Source organism: Primulina eburnea, chromosome 9 (genome assembly GCF_022965805.1).
Source record: "Primulina eburnea isolate SZY01 chromosome 9, ASM2296580v1, whole genome shotgun sequence".
Taxonomy (NCBI): domain Eukaryota; kingdom Viridiplantae; phylum Streptophyta; class Magnoliopsida; order Lamiales; family Gesneriaceae; genus Primulina; species Primulina eburnea.
In genome coordinates this window covers 34,455,727-34,462,115 of record NC_133109.1, presented here as the reverse complement: position 1 = coordinate 34,462,115, position 6,389 = coordinate 34,455,727, and the positions used below count along the sequence as shown (strand labels likewise).

General features: G+C 32.7%; 3 long non-coding RNA genes across 3 annotated transcripts; all 3 read left to right on the top strand.

Annotated features, from left to right (window-relative positions):
* Positions 1 to 331: 331 nt before the first annotated feature.
* LOC140840642 (uncharacterized) lies at positions 332 to 1,272 on the top strand. Its single transcript, XR_012120036.1, has 3 exons — positions 332 to 405; positions 567 to 685; positions 1,051 to 1,272. It is a non-coding gene; the product is annotated as an uncharacterized lncRNA (long non-coding RNA).
* A 504-nt stretch (positions 1,273 to 1,776) lies between these two features.
* On the top strand, positions 1,777 to 2,452 carry LOC140840643 (uncharacterized). Its single transcript, XR_012120037.1, has 3 exons — positions 1,777 to 1,894; positions 2,052 to 2,210; positions 2,321 to 2,452. It is a non-coding gene; the product is annotated as an uncharacterized lncRNA (long non-coding RNA).
* Positions 2,453 to 4,337: 1,885 nt separating this feature from the next.
* On the top strand, positions 4,338 to 5,283 carry LOC140840641 (uncharacterized). Its single transcript, XR_012120035.1, has 2 exons — positions 4,338 to 4,466; positions 4,928 to 5,283. It is a non-coding gene; the product is annotated as an uncharacterized lncRNA (long non-coding RNA).
* Positions 5,284 to 6,389: the final 1,106 nt, after the last annotated feature.

Here is a 6,389-nt window from a genome sequence, read left to right as displayed (position 1 = left end):
ATATTACTTATATTTATGGTTTCAAAATTGGCCGTGAAAGAAAGTTAGATAGTTAAACATCCTAAAACCAAGTCATCTAAATTTTGACGTGAGAACTTGATTTTTGCAAAATAGGTGTCCAAACAGTTTTCATCCCAGGGGATATTTTTACGTTAGAAGAACTATTATTTTGGCGAAATTCTCAGCAAGTTAGTAATTTTAATGAGTAATTTGTTGTAAAACTCATATTAAAGTGTTTTTTAATTATTTTGGAACACATCATTTGTGAATATATTTTACCTGCAGTATTTGCTTTTACACCTTTCACAAGGACCAAAGAGCTAGTGGTCGCTAATCTCGCAGATTTATGTTGGCAACCTTCCCGCTGATATAAGAGAATCGGAGGTTGAAGACATATTTTAAAAGGTTTGATTCTCTGCCTCTATATTATTGGGTTTTGCAGAATGGCCTATGAGTCCAATTACTCCTCTGGCTTTACTCTTTTTTTTATGAATACCTCGTATGATAATTTCTTTCATTTTCCACAAATTTCATTAAATCATTTTGTGAATATATTTTACCTGCAGTATTTGCTTTTACATGTTTCACAAGGACCAAGAACTAGTGGTCGCTAATCTCGTAGATTTATGTTGGCAACCTTCCTGCTGATATGAGAGAATCGGAGGTTGAAGACGTATTTTAAAAGGTTTGATTAAACTTTGTAGTTTTTTTTCTCTGTCTCTATATTATTGTGTTTTGCATAATGAACTATGAGTCCAATTACTCCTCTGGCTTTACTCTTTTTTTTATGAATACCTCGTATGATAATTTTTTTTCATTTTCCAGAAATTTCATTAATCATTTTGGATTTTAAAAAAATAATGTATAAATTGAAAATCTATAGACGGTGAAAAGAAATTTGGATATTTGAAACTTATCAATGCCTCACAACTTCTTTCATTGCTACTTTTATCATCATCATCCAAGATTCTAATTTTAGTTGCTAGTTTGCTAGTTTTTTTATTGGTATCATAAACTTGCATCACTAACATTGTGTTTTAAATTTTGTAGTTAATCGGGAAATCAAGCTTTTTGAGAGGCTTGGCACGGGGATATAGGAGAAGTTACTTGCAAAGTCTGATGGAATGAGGCAAACACGACCTTTTCTAATCTTGGAGATTACGGACCTTGGTTTCAAAAGAAGATAAGTGATATTACTTATTTTTATGGTTTCAACATTGGCGGTGAAAAAAAGTTATATATTTAAACATCCTAAAACCAAGTCATCTAAATTTTGACAAGGAGAACTTGTTTTTTGCAAAATAGTTCTCCTAACAGTTTTCATCCCAAGGGATTTTTTTACGTTAGAGGAACTATTTTGTTTGGCAAAATTCTCAGCAAGTTAGTAATTTTAATGAGTAATTTATTGCAAAACTCATATTAAAATGTTTTAAATTATTTAGGAACTCATCATTTGTGAATATATTTTACGTGCAGTATTTGCTTTTACACCTTTCACAAGGACCAAGAACTTGTGGTCGCTAAGCTCGCAGATTTATGTTGGCAACCTTCCCGCTGATATGAGAGAATCGGAGGTTGAAGACGTATTTTAAAAGGTTTGATTAAACTTTGCAGGTTTTTTTCTCTGTCTCTATATTATTGGGTTTTGCAGAATGGCCTATGAGCCCAATTACTCCTTTGGCTTTACTCTCTTTTTTATGAATACCTCGTATGATAATTTCTTCCATTTTCCACAAATTTCTTTAAATATTTTCGTGAATATTTTTTACCTGCACTATTTGCTTTTACACCTTTCACGAGGACCAAGAACTAGTGGTCGCTAATCTCCCAAATATATGTTGGCAACCTTCCCAATGATATGAGAGAATCGGAGGTTGAAGACGTATTTTAAAAGGTTTGATTAAACTTTGCAGTTTTTTTTTTCTCTGTCTCTATATTATTGTGTTTTGCATATTGGACTATGAGTCCAATTACTCCTCTGGCTTACTCTCTTTTTTCATTTTCGAGAAATTTCGTTAAATCATTTTGGATTTGAAAAAAATAATGTATAGATTGAAAACAAATTTTCCATCGGCGGTGAAAAGAAAGTTGGATAGTTGAAACTTATCAACGTCTCACAACTTCTTTCATTGCTTACGCCTTATAAGAAACGTATTCTACATAAAAAATATGAGAACATGATTCCTCTTATTTTTGTCAATACAAGATTTGTTAGGTTACCGAATTTCCAACTTTTATCATCATCATCTAATTTTATGTGCTAGTTTTTTTATTGGTATCATAAACTTGCATCACTAACCTTGTGTTTTAAAATTTGTAGTTAATCGGGAAATCAAGCTTTTTGAGAGGCTTGGCACGGGGTATACGAGAAGTTACTTGCTAAGTCTGATGGAATGAGGCAAACACGATTTTTTCTAATCTTGGAGATTACGGACCTTGGTTTCAAACGAAGATAAATGATATTACTTATTTTTATGGTTTCAACATTGGCGGTGAAAAAAAGTCATATAGTTAAACATCCTAAAACCAAGTCATCTAAATTTTGACGTGAGAACTTGATTTTTGCAAAATAGCTGTCCTAACAGTTTTCATCGCAGGGGATATTTTTACGTTAGAGGAACTATTTTGTTTGGCAAAATTCTCAGCAAGTTAGTAATTTTAATGAGCAATTTGTTGTAAAACTCATATTAAAGGGTTTTAAATTATTTTGGAACTCATCATTTGTGAATATATTTTACCTGCAATATTTGCTTTTACACCTTTCACAAGGACCAAAGAACTAGTGGTCGCTAATCTCGCAGATTTTATGTTGGCAACCTTCCTGCTGATATGAAAGAATCGGAGGTTGAAGACGTATTTTAAAAGGTTTGATTAACTTTGCAATTTTTTTCTCTGCCTCTATACTATTGGGTTTTGCAAAATGGCCTATGAGTCCAATTACTCCTCTAGCTTTACTCTTTTTTTTGTGAATACCTCGTGTGATAATTTCTTTCATTTTCCACAAATTTCATTAAATCATTTTGTGAATATATTTTACCTGCAGTATTTGCTTTTACACCTTTCACAAGGACCAAGAACTAGTGGTCGCTAATCTCGCAGATTTATGTTGGCAACCTTCCCGCTGATGTGAGAGAATCGAAGGTTGAAGACGTATTTTAAAAGGTTTGATTAAACTTTGCAGTTTTTTTTCTCTGTCTCTATATTATTGTGTTTTGCATAATTGCCTATGAGTCCAATTACTCCTCTGGCTTTACTCTCTTTTTTATGAATATCTCGTATGATAATTTCTTCTATTTTCCAGAAATTTCATTAAATCATATTGGATTTGAAAAAAATAATGTATAGATTGAAAACCAATTTTCCATCGGCGGTGAAAAGAAAGTTGGATAGTTGAAACTTATCAACGCCTCAGAACTTCTTTCATTGCTTACGGCTTATAAGAAACGGTATTCTGCATCAAAAATATGAGAACATGATTTCTCTTATTTGTGTCGATACAAGATTTGTTAGCTTACCGATTTTCCAACTTTTATCATCATTCTTCAAGATTCTAATTTTAGGTGCTAGTTTTTTTATTGGTATCATATACTTGCATCACTAACCTTGTGTGTTAAATTTTGTTGTTAATCGGGAAATCGAGCTTTTTGAGAGGCTTGGCACGGGGTATACGAGAAGTTACTTGCTAAGTCTGATGGAACGAGGCAAACACGAATTTTTCTAATCTTGGAGATTACCGACCTTGGTTTCAAACGAAGATAAGTGATATTACTCATTTTTATGGTTTCAACATTGGCGGTGAAAGAAAGTTATATAGTTAAACATCCTAAAAACAAGTCATCTAAATTTTGACGTGAGAACTTGATTTTTGCAAAATAGTTCTCCTAACAGTTTTCATCCCAAGAGATTTTTTTACGTTAGAGGAACTATTTTGTTTGGCAAAATTCTCAGCAAGTTAGTAATTTTAATGAGTAATTTGTTGTAAAACTCATATTAAAATATTTTAAATTATTTTGGAACTCCTCATTTGTGAATATATTTTACCTGCAGTATTTGCTTTTACACCTTTCACAAGGACCAGGAACTAGTGGTCGCTAATCTCGCAGATTTATGTTGGCAACCTTCCCGCTGATATGAGAGAATCGGAGGTTGAAGACGTATTTTAAAAGGGTTGATTAAACTTTGCAGGTTTTTTTCTCTGTCTCTATATTATTGGCTTTTGCAGAATGGCCTATGAGTCAAATTACTCCTCTAGCTTTACTCTCTTTTTTTATGAATACATCAGATGATAATTTCTTCCATTTTAAACAAATTTCATTAAATCTTTTTGTGAATATATTTTACCTGCAGTATTTGCTTTTACACCTTTCACAAGGACCAAGAACTAGTGGTCGCTAATCTCGCAGATTTATGTTGGCAACCTTCCCGCTGATATGAGAGAATCGGAGGTTGAAGACGTATTTTAAAAGGTTTGATTAAACTTTGCAGTTTTTTTATCTGTCTCTATATTATTGTGTTCTGCATAATTGCCTATGAGTCCAATTACTCCTCTGGCTTTACTCTCTTTTTTATGAATACCTCGTACGATAACTTCTTCAATTTTCCAGAAATTTCATTAAATCATATTGGATTTGAAAAAAATATTGTATAGATTGAAAACCAATTTTCCATCGGCGGTGAAAAGAAAGTTGGATAGTTGAAACTTATCAACGCCTCAGAACTTCTTTCATTGCTTATGCCTTATAAGAAACGGTATTCTGCATCAAAAATATGAGAACATGATTTCTCTTATTTGTGTCGATACAAGATTTGTTAGTTTACCGATTTTCCAACTTTTATCATCATTCTCCAAGATTCTAATTTTAGGTGCTAGTTTTTTTTATTGGTATCATAAACTTGCATCACTAACCTTGTGTTTTAAATTTTGTAGTTAATCGTGAAATCAAGCTTTTTGAGAGGCTTGGCACGGGGATATACGAGAAGTTATTTGCTAAGTCTGATGGAATGAGGCAAACACGACTTTTTCTAATCTTGGAGATTACGGACCTTGGTTTCTAACGAAGATAAGTGATATTACTTATTTTTATGGTTTCAACATTGGCGGTGAAAGAAAGTTATATAGTTAAACATCCTAAAACCAAGTCATCTAAATTTTGACGTGAGAACTTGATTTTTGCAAAATAGTTCTCCTAATAGTTTTCATCCCAAGGGATTTTTTTACGTTAGAGGAACTTTTTTGTTTGGCAAAATTCTCAGCAAGTTAGTAATTTTAATGAGTAATTTGTTGTAAGACTCATATTAAAATGTTTTAAATTATTTTGGAACTCATCATTTGTGAATATATTTTACCTGCAGTATTTGATTTTACACCTTTCACAAGGACCAAGAACTAGTGGTCGCTAATCTCGCAGATTTATGTTGGCAACATTCCCGCTGATATGAGAGAATCGGAGGTTGAAGACGTATTTTAAAAGGTTTGATTAAACTTTGCAGTTTTTTTTCTCTGCCTCTATATTATTCGGTATTGCAGAATGGCCTATGAGTCCAATTACTCCTCTGGCTTTACTCTCTTTTTTATGAATACCTCGTATGATAATTTCTTCCATTTTAAACAAATTTCATTAAATCATTTTGTGAATATATTTTATCTGAAGTATTTGCTTTTACACCTTTCACAAGGACCAAGAACTAGTGGTCGCTAATCTCGCAGATTTATGTTCGCGACCTTCCCACTAATATGAGGGAATCGGAGGTTGAAGACGTATTTTTAAAGGTTTCATTAAACTTTGCAGTTTTTTTTCTCTGCCTCTATATTATTGGGTTTTGCAGAATGGCCTATGAGTCCAATTACTCCTCTGGCTTTACTATCTTTTTTATGAATACCTCGTATGATAATTTCTTTCATTTTCCGCAAATTTCATTAAATCATTTTGTGAATATATTTTAACTGCAGTATTTGCTTTTACACCTTTCACAAGGACCAAGAACTTGTGGTCGCTAAGCTCGCAGATTAATATTGGCAACCTTCCCGCTGATATGAGAGAATCGGAGGTTGAAGGCGTATTTTAAAAGGCTTGATTAAACTTTGCAGGTTTTTTTCTCTGTCTCTATATTATTGGGTTTTGCAGAATGGCCAATGAGCCCAATTACTCCTTTGGCTTTACTCTCTTTTTTATGAATACCTCGTATGATAATTTCTTTCATTTTCCACAAATTTCTTTAAATATTTTCGTGAATATTTTTTACCTGCAGTATTTGCTTTTACACCTTTCACGAGGACCAAGAACTAGTGGTCGCTAATCTCCCAAATATATGTTGGCAACCTTCCCATTGATATGAGAGAATCAGAGGTTGAAGACGTATTTTAAAAGGTTTGATTAAACTTTGCAGTT